This window comes from Nicotiana tomentosiformis, chromosome 1 (assembly GCF_000390325.3).
Source record: "Nicotiana tomentosiformis chromosome 1, ASM39032v3, whole genome shotgun sequence".
Taxonomy (NCBI): Eukaryota; Viridiplantae; Streptophyta; class Magnoliopsida; order Solanales; family Solanaceae; genus Nicotiana; species Nicotiana tomentosiformis.
Window position 1 is genome coordinate 57,876,734 of NC_090812.1, and position 10,870 is coordinate 57,887,603.

The 10,870-nt window shown below is 36.6% G+C and overlaps 1 pseudogene; it reads left to right on the top strand.

Moving 5' to 3' along the window:
• Nucleotides 1–763: 763 nt before the first annotated feature.
• On the top strand, nucleotides 764–5,627 carry LOC104097506 ((-)-camphene/tricyclene synthase, chloroplastic-like; annotated as a pseudogene).
• The last annotated feature ends 5,243 nt before the right edge of the window (nucleotides 5,628–10,870 follow it).

The following is a 10,870-nucleotide window of genomic DNA, read 5'->3' on the forward strand; positions in this document are numbered from 1 at the left end:
TATTTTATATTAATACATTATATATTCTTGAGTATTATGCTCAATTATATTATTATTTTGATATTATATATTCTAAAAAACTAATTTTTTTATTATTTATTATACAAATAAAAAAGTTATTCTATAGGTAAGTCCATAATGTAGATTAAAGAGAGAAAAAAATTATAATATTTAAAAAGTTAAAAAAAGAAGAAAATAAAAGTTAATAATTTAAAGGGTAAAATATGTATTTAACAATGAAAAGTTTAAGAAATTTGGTTGAGTGACCTTCTAAGTGTTATAAACATAGTTAAGTAATTTTTCTATTACAAACGAAAGAAAGATGAATACTAGAAAATTTCGTATAATTGAGTGACCATTTAAGTAATGGACTCGAAGAAATTTTTATAGCAACACAAAGACGATAACATACTTAAAATTATAAGTTTCAATAGTTTTTCATTATTTTAAATATCTTTCGAGTCAAATAATGCAATAAATTGAAATAGAGGGAGTAAGGGAACTAGGAAGTTCTTATTTTCCTGGCCAGCCTTGACAGTCCAAGAAAAAGCATCACAGACCAATTAAGTGTTCCTAAAATTTCCAAAAGATAAAGACAGGTCAAATATATTTGAGGGATTTGACATATATTTTGGATTGGGAAATGATTTCCATGTGGAAAGAAAACTCAGAGGGTAGGTTTATTTTTATAGTACCATGCTAATTATAAAGACATAGACTTCCTAATTCGTCCACTTACTATTATTTTTAGTTCTATATATCTATTTGCTGTGTCAAAATAAAGAGACACACAAAAAGCATGTGTAAGTTTTTTCCCTGTTATAAAGATGAATCTATATATTTAGATAACATTAAGCTAAAAATATATTCTCTCCACACATTGAAGTGAATCAATAAAATGGACGTGGCAATATGTACCAATTCGTATGGATGCTACACATGGCCACCTCCAAAAGACCTCCGTCATCTACTTTTTTAATTTCCTCTTTCAGCCGAGGAAAGCCAAAAGCCAGCTGCCTCTCTACCAAAACTGAACCATCACCTAATCAGTACTCTGCTATTTCATCTTCAGATCAAAATCTCACAAGACGTTCAGGGAATTACCAACCTACGTACTATGTGGGATTTTGAGTATATTCAGTCCATACACAATGATTATGCGGTAAAATAATTTGTTTAGCACATATTCATGTTATTCAATATAATTATATGCATAATTAATTCGTTGTAATATCATTCAAAAGATTACGTAGCTGATCATCAATTGTAAATGTGTTGCGTAGGGAGAGAAGTATAGGAAGCGTTTTAACGAACTGAAGGAGGAAATGAAGAAGATGATCGATAATGGCCGAGGGATCACAAGAGTTAGAGAAGTTGGAGCTGATTGATAAATTACAAAGGCTTGGAGTTAGTTACCACTTTAAGCATGAAATCATGCAAATTTTGTGCAACATAAACCAGCACACTTCAGCCACAAGAGATTCATTATACGCCACAGCTCTGAAATTTAGACTCTTGAGAGAACATGGTTTTCATATCTCTCAAGGTAATGTTTTTGCCAAACCAATTTCCTTCTTCTTTCATGCATCTGATATTTGGTCATTTTATTTAATTTCTTCCTTGTGTTTTAGATATACTGTACGATTTCAAGGATGAGCAGGGTAACCTCAAGCAGAATCTCTGTAAAAATACAAAAGAATTATTACAATTATACGAAGCTTCATTCCTCTATGTCGAAACTAAAAGCAATTTTCTAGAGTGTGCAAATAGATTCGAAATGTCACATCTACAGAATTATTATCTCAAGAATAAATATAATAGGAGTAATCAAGACAATCCGACAGTCGCATTAGTGGGCCATGCACTGAACTTCCTTTGTATTGGATGATATTGAGAGTTGAGACAAGTTGGTACCTTAACATTTATGAGAATATTTCAAATGCTAATCCTCTTCTGCTCGAGCTGGCCAAGTTGGACTTCGACATTGTTCAAGCAACACATCAAGAAGATTTGAAAATCCTGTCAAGGTGACTAGATATATATCTTTTAAGTGACTAATCTTTATATATTTATGAGAGTTGTTCTCATTTTGCACCAAGTGACTAATCTTTATATATTTATGAGAGTTGTTCTCATTTTGCTAAGGTATGTCCTCTTCTATGATTCGCACCATATCTTAGTATTATTTTTAATGAATTAAACCTTATTTTCTTGAAAAATAAAAATATTATTTTCAAATTATCTGCAAGGTCAAAACAAGAAAAATAGTTATACAGAAGAAAAACGCAGGTGAGAATGTATGAAATCTAGATGGTGAAACTTATATTAACAACAACAACAATCCAATGTAATCTCACAAGTGGGGTCTGGGGAGGGTAGGATGTACAGACCTTACTCCTACCCTGGAAGGACAGAGAGACTGTTTCCGATAGACCATCGGCTAAGAAAATATGGAAGAAGTACTGATAGCAAATAATAATCATACAAGATATATATTTAGAAAACTAAATCCAAGAATGCAAAAGAGAAGATGACAGGAGTACTGGTAGCAAGTAATAACAATATAAGATATGTCGTGATAATAAACTAAGGGAGTACTGATGGCAAGTAAAAATAATACATGATATGTGGTAATAACAGACCAAGATACTTAAAACTCTCCCTCTTAGGAATGAGTTGCGTATTAAGCGTCACATCCCCGACCGCTTCCTGGGTAACACCGCTGAACTTGCACTCAAAGTATTTTGTCTTGGTCCTGCTCAACTTGAAACCTTTAGACTCAAGGGTATGCCTCTAGACCTCCAGCCTCTCGTTAATACCACCTCGCGTCTCATCAATCAGAACTATATCGTTTGCAAATAACATGAACCAAGGCACCTCCCCTTGAATTATATTAAGTCCATCTGAAATAAAGGGAAGTCCTTTTTTTAATTTCTACAATACATTTTATTACTTATATTTTGATGTTATTTCTCTTTCCAAGGGCTAAGAATATGTTTTAATTATTATTTTCACAAATGCCTCTGGTTAGTGTTTTATCCGTTAATGTGGGATGTTCCGGCACTAATCTAAATTTAGCCGGGCCTAATGCGGATACTAGAAAGTGGATTAAAAAAAAGGTTTAATTTGGAGGAGTTGAGATACTCTCTAATACCTTGAATATTTATCTAAGAATATATGAAATATATTCGATCCAATAATTACTTTGGTAGTTAAAGATTTATTATACTATATAGGTTTAAACCCGATTATTTAAAAATTAATATGCCTGATAATTTCTCTCATACAACGTTAGTTTTCATGTAAAGATGGTGGAAGAGCACACGCCTTGCAGAAAAGTTGCCATTTTCAAGGGATAGACTGATGGAGGCTTTGTTTATTGCAGCGGGGATAATATTTGAGCCTCAGCGTTGACAAAAGTCATTGCTTTTGTTGCAGTCATAGATGATATTTATGATGTTTATGGCACACCTGATGAGTTGGAAGTCTTCACTAATGCTATTGAAAGGTAAACTTTAGGGAAACAGTAAATTTGATATATTCATTTGCTCATTGGTTAACTATACTAATTAATTAATTGCTTCGCTGTCTAGAACGGTTTAACGAAAGACAGGTGCCTGTCCTTTAATTATGACTTTTACAAAGGAAATTGGAGAAATTGCTCCGTTACTGATTTTCTAATTAAATATAAATTCAGATGGGAGATTGCAAAAGCAATGGAACAACTTCCAGACTATACGAAAGTATGTTATGTTGAGCTCTTCAATACTACCAATGAAATAGCTTATGAGGTTCTGAATGAGCAAGGGATCAACGTTCTACCCTACCTTATAAAATCTGTAAGATTCATTCTACTTAAGAGTTATTCTAATTTCTTCATTCTCCTTCTCGTTTTCTGAACCACTTGCATTTTTTTTAAAATTATGGGTTCATTAGAATTTGATGTTCGTTGAAATTTCACATTTATATTTATGTTTTATGTCAAAAATGATAGATTTAGTTGAACCTATTAAACTCATGCTACATCTTTTATTTGAGACAAGTTATTAATTAGTGGGCAGGTTTGTGCAAATCTTACCTACAAGAAGCAAGGTGGTACTACAATGGATATACGCCAACTCTGGAAGAATACATGGATAATGCATGGATCTCAGTTGCAGTTCCTATGGTTTTAGTCCATGCATTTCCCCTTGTTACCAATCCAGTTCCCAAAGAGGCATTTGAATCCTTAAGCAAATATCCTGGCATAATTCGCTGGTCTGCTATAATTTTTCGTTTCGCCAATGATTTGGGGACATCATCGGTATGATTTTATACCTTTCTCAGATAAAACTTACTTATATTTGACTCCTGAATTGACATTACTTTATGATATATTTCAATGGAGACACTGTGATTGAAGAGGAGATTTCTAATTTATAAACTTTATATTTGAAGAATTAACCTAACTAGCCGTCCATCCAATTATTTATACTAAAAATAGCAGGTAAAGTATAATACAGTATGCATAATTTATGCATTATATATGTATAATTATGTATAATCAATGTATAATTGATATATATGTCTTCAAAAAAAATAAACAATGAATATGGCCGGATATTAGTGTAAAGACCCATTTTAATAATTTTCAAAATCGAGTGTACCTTTAGCAAAAGAGCCCTTATTTGCCTTTTGGGGGGCAAAAGGAAAACAAATCAGAAATAGCCAAATTTATAACTGATAATTGGAAAATAGGCACAGTTTCAAAAGTAATAGAAATTTAGTCACTTTTTCATGTAAAGATAAAATCTGAACAAAAATACTCTTAAAAGTCCGAAAGAATTCCAGCATAATATGCTGGAGTTCGAATTTTTTTACATATCAGATTCCAACATAATGTGCTAGAGTTCCAACATAATATGTTAGAATATGCAGGAGCTCCATAATCCATGATATTATGCTGGAACTTTTTGTGTGCTGGAGTTCCAACATAATATGCTAAAGTTTATACGGAGGAGATCCATAATCCAGCATATTATGCTGAAGCTTTCTGTGTTTCAGTAAAATAGTGGCTAATTTTCAATCACTTTTATGAACACTGCTATTTTTCAATTACCAATCCGAAAATTATCTAACCCGTGATATTTTCAAGGGCAAAAGTATACATATGAATCTCGTACAACGCTGAAATTGTTTGGCCTTCAAAATAAATATAATAAATAGATGACAAATTCTATATGTCTCGATTCATTTAATTTATCTATTTTCTATAATTAATTCAGGAAGAATTGATGAGGGATGACGTTCCCAAGTTAATTCAGTGTTACATGAACGAAAAGGGAGCTTCAGAAGAAGAGGCAAGAGAACACATAAGACTTCGTGTAAAGGAGACATGGAAACTCCTGATAAACACAGCTCAAAGGGAGAACTCATTATTTTCTGAGACATTCATTGGATGTGCAGTAAATATTGCAAGAACGGGTCAAATCATTTACTAGCATGGAGACGGGCATGGAATTAAAAATTTTGAGATTAAAAATCGCATTTCCATATTATTTTTTGAGCCTATCCGAATTTCAATTCCATAAAGTTGTGATGACCTAAAAATGTCATCTTTAAATTTAATAATTAATTATGTGATCTAAGCATTATTTATCATTACTCGAATTGCGTGTGCAGTCCGTAAAAAAAATTTCGGAAAGTTTTCAGGTGAAAAATGGATTAAAATGTGAATTAGATTCTTAAAACACAACTAAGTTGACTTTGGTCAATATTTTATTCAAACGGACTCGGATCAGTATTTTGACAGTTCCGGTAGGTCCGTATCGTGAATTGGGAGTTGGGCGTATGCCCGGAATTAAATTCCGAGGTCCCTAGCCCGAGATATGGTATTTAAAGAAAAATTTAAAGTTTAAGTTCAAATAGTGACCGGATGTCGAATTATGTGCAAATGACCCCGGAATAAAATTTTGAGATTCCAACAGCTATGTATGGTGATTTTGGACTTAGGAGCGTGATCGAAATTTTATTTGAAAGTCCGTAGTGAAATTAGGCTTGAAATGCCAAAAGTTGAATTTTTGGAAAGTTTGACCGAGGGGTTGACTTTTTGATCTCGGGGTCAAAATCTAATTCTGAAAGTTTTTATAGCTCCGTTATGTCATTTATGACTTGCGTGCAAAATTTGAGGTCAATCGGACTTGATTTGATAGGTTCCGGTGTTGTTTGTAGAAATTGAAAGCTTCAAAGTTCATTAGGCTTGAATCTATGTGTGATTCGTGATTTTAGCGTTGTTTGATGTGATTTGAGGTTTCAAATAAGTTCGTATGATATTTTAGGACTTGTTGGTGTGTTGGGTTGAGGTCTCGAGGGCCTCGGATGAGTTTCGGATGGTTAACGGATCAAAAATGGGACTTAAACAGCTGCTGCAAATTCTCTTCTGCTGTGCAATCGAGCCCCAGAAATCGAGCCGAGGATCGAAGGGAGGCTCGACATCCATGATCGAAGGCCACTAATCGAAGGCTCAGGATCGAGGGTTATGACCAAGGCCAGTGATTGAAGGCTATAAGGATCGAAGCCATGATCGATAGACAGGATCGACGGCTGTGATCGAGCCCCAGGGTCGAGGGCCATGATTGGACTCCCCATGATCGGACTCCCATGATCGAGGTCCAGGATCGGACTCTGATGATCGAGGTCCAGGATCGGACTACACGATCGAGGTCAACCTTGACAGATCCGTAAGTTATAAAAACAGGGGGGTTTCATCTCATTCGCCGTTTTTAATAACTTGGAGCTTGAGCAGAGGCGATATTTGATATATCTTCAAGGAAAAACATTTGGGTAAGTGTTCTTAACTCAATCTTGGTTAGATTACCCGAATCCATCAATGTTTTTAACATTTAATTGGTGATTTAAGTTGGAAAATTTTGAAAACCCTCTTGGATAGATTTGTGGATTTGAGGGTCGAATCGTTATTGGAATTTGGTCATTTTGGTATGGTTAGACTCGTGGTTGAATGGGCGTTCATATTTCGTAACTTTTTCCGGATTTCGAGACATGGGCCCTACGGGCCATTTTTGAGTTAATTTCGGATTTTTATTGAAAAAAAATATAGTATTTTCGTATAGAATTAATTCTATAATTTTTATTGACTGTATCGAATTAATTATGACTAGATACGAGTCGATCGGAGTCAGAAAATCGAGGAAAAAGCATAATACTCGAGGTAAGTGACTTCTCTAACCTTGTGTGGGGAAATTTTTCCTAGAATTGATATTAATGTGATTATTGAAATGTGTTGAAAGTCGTGTACACGAGGTGACGAGTATGTACACGGGCTAAATGTGAAAGATTATATTTTTAAATTGTGTAGATCATTGTTGCGCAATTATTAAATTATTTTATCTTGTTATATTCTTCATCATTGATCTGTAATATATATTTTAGATTTGTTTATCTTTTTCCTGCTAATTATTTTACCTGTTTAATTGAAACTTGGTTTCTTTTATACTGTGCATTATTTGAAGTTTGATTTTCTTTAAATTAAATATTATTAATATGAAGTATTTGACATTTTTAAATTTGATATTGAAGCAACGTATTAAAAATTTGAAATATTATTTTCCTGAATTATTTATTCTTGAATATTTTCGTAAGATTTTTTTTTTTTGGATTATTCTGGCATGAGCTGTGAGCTCTATATTATTGAAAAATATTGTTGTTGATTTGTTTTGTGGAAAATTGAAATATTGGGCACGTGAGGTACAAATTGTGATATATTGTGATATTGATACGCATGCGGTGGTATAATGTTTGGTTGTTGAAACGCATGCGGTGAGATAATGGTGGCTTGATACGCGTGGCTAGTAGAGGTGACTACTAGAAGTCATGCGGTGTGATAAGGGTGGCTAAAATGCAGAATGCTATTTCGGGAAAAAAATGCTTTCTTTAAATAAATTGCGAAGGCTCCCACGGTGGTATAAGGAAATGAGATATTGTGAAATTATTTATAATTTGGGACTACGAGGCGGTACCTCGGTAGTGCCCTTGTTGATATTGATTTATGGCCATAGTTGCTTTCGATTAATTATTGTGATTATCATAAAGTTGAAGAAAAATCTGTTTTGATTCCACGAGATATTATTTGCAATTATTTGGTGTCATTAAATATGACATACTATTTGATTCATTTCCAATGTCATTTTATTTTACTATATTGATAAACATTTTACCATGCCATTATTATATTCCAGTAGGGCCTCACCTGACCTCGTAACTACTCTACCGAGGTTAGGCTTGGCACTTACTGGGTACCGCTGTGGTGTACTCATACTATACTTCTGCACATCTTTTTGTGCAGATCCAGGTATATTTTACCAGCCTAGACGTCAGTGAGTTACCTGCGCACAGAGACTTCAAGGTATATCTGCCAGCGTCCGCAGACTCCGGAGTCCCCTTCTATCATTTTATGTTGCTTCCTTATATTTTATTTAGACCTTGACTTATAGAGACATTGATAATAAATTCTTAGAAACTTGTGATTTATTTCTACTGGGTTTTGGGAGTTGAAATTGTTTGAATTATAGTTTATCTATTTCAGATATTATTATTATTCCGCATTGATAGGCTTACCTAGTCTTAGAGACTAGGTGCCATCACGACATCCTACGGAGGGAATTTGGGGTCGTGACAAGTTGGTATCAGAGCACTAGGTTCATTGGTGTTATGAGTCACAAGCAGGTTTAGTAGAGTCTTGCGGATCGGTACGGAGACGTATGTACCTATCTTTGAGAGGCTATGGAACTGTTAGGAAATATTCACTTCTTTGATTCCTTATCGTGCGTATTTGTTGACTTCAAAATTTTAAACAATTGTCTTTCTATTCTCTCACAGATGGTGAGGACACGCACGACTGGATCTGATGATCGAACACCCGCGCCCCCTATTAGAGCCGCAAGAGGTCGGGACAGAGGCCAAGGAAGACCACGTGGTGCAGCCAGAGCACCTGCACGAACTGCTGCACTAGAGCCACCAGTAGCTCCAGTTAGAGAGCAGGCACCTGAGACGCCTGTTACTACTCCTACACTTCAGGAGACTCTTGCCTAGTTTTTGAGCATGTTTGGCATTTTAGCTTAGGCAGGATTAATTCCACTTGCTCCTGTCACATCTCAGGCGGGGGGAGGAGCGCAGACTCCCGCCGCCCGTACTCCAAAGCCACGTGCCCAAGTTGACTATGCCCCAGAGGTTATACCAGTGCAACCAGTTATCCCAGTTCGGCTTGATATTAGGACAGCAGTTTCAGAGGGGGAGCAGCTCAGGCTCGAGAGGTATAAGAAGTACCACCCTCCCACTTTCAGCGGTTTAGCTTGAGAGGATGCTCAGGGTTATCTGGAGGAATGTCACTGTATCCTTCGTACTATGGGTATTGTGGATTCCAGTGGGGTTTCTTTCACTGCATTCCAGTTTAGAGGAGCAGCTTACCAGTGGTGGCGGGCATATGAGTTGGATAATCCCGCTAAGGCATCTTCACTCACTTGGACTCAATTTTAGGATATGTTCTTAAAGGAGTATGTTCCTCAGAGTCTTAGGGATGCATGGCACGCAGAGTTTGAGCAGTTGCGCCAGGGTTCTATGATTGTGTCACAGTATGCGGTCCGATTCGATGATTTGTCTAGGCATGCACCAGCCTTAGTTGCTACTGTTCGAGAGCGGGTTCGCAGATTTATTGAGGGTCTTCACCCTAGTATCAGATACAGTATGGCCCGAGAGATAGAGATGGACATCACATACCAACAGGTGGTGTCAATTTCTAGAAGATTGGAAGGTATACGGACTCGGGAGAGGGAAGCGAAGAGACCCCGAGATTCTGGAACATATAATAATTCTCGTGCCCCAGTTGGAGCCCGTCATGGTAGAGGTTATGTGAGCTATCCTATTCATTCAGCACTTCCATCTTCCAGTGGTATTTCGACTACTCCTAGACCACAGGTTCCATATTATGCACCACCAGTGTCTGCTGTACCTCCTATACGGGGTACTTTCAACGGACAGTCAAGTCGATCAGGCCCGAGCTAGTCTCAACAGCCACGTCCTCTGAGGGCTTGTTTTGAGTGTGGTGACACTCGTCATATCATGAGGGATTGCCCCATAATTAGGAGGGGTGCACCTCCACAGATATCTCAGGCTCCACCTATTCCACAGGGTCCTCAGGCTTCTCAGGCCATGATTACTACACCAGTTGCCACTCCACCTGCACAACCAGCTAGAGGTGGAGGTCAGGCAGGTAGAGGTCGCCCTAGAGGGGGAGGCCAGGCCAGATATTATGCCCTTTCTGCTAGGATAGATGTCGTTGCATCCGATTCTATTATCACAGGTATTATTCCGGTCTGTCATAGAGATGCATCAGTTTTATTTGATCCAGGCTCCACTTATTCTTATGTGTCATCTTATTTTTCCCCGTATTTGTGCGTATCACATGATTACTTGAGTTCTTCTGTTTATGTATCTACACCCGTGGGTGAATCCATTATTGTGGACCGTGTGTATCGGTCGTGTTTAATAGTTATCAGTGGTTTTGAGACCAGAGCTGATTTATTATTGCTCAGTATGGTGGACTATGATATTATTTTGGGCATGGACTGGTTGTTTCCCTATCACGCTATTCTTGATTATTACGCCAAGACGGTGACATTAGCTATACCGGGTCTACCACAGCTAGAGTGGAGAGGTACCTCAGATCATGTTCCTAGCAGGGTTGTTTCATTTCTTAAAGCTCAACGAATGGTTGAGAAGGGATGTGATGCGTATCTGGCCTATGTGAGAGATGTTAGTATTGATACTCCTACTGTAGAGTTAGTTCCTGCAGTAAGGGATTTTCCTGATGTATTTC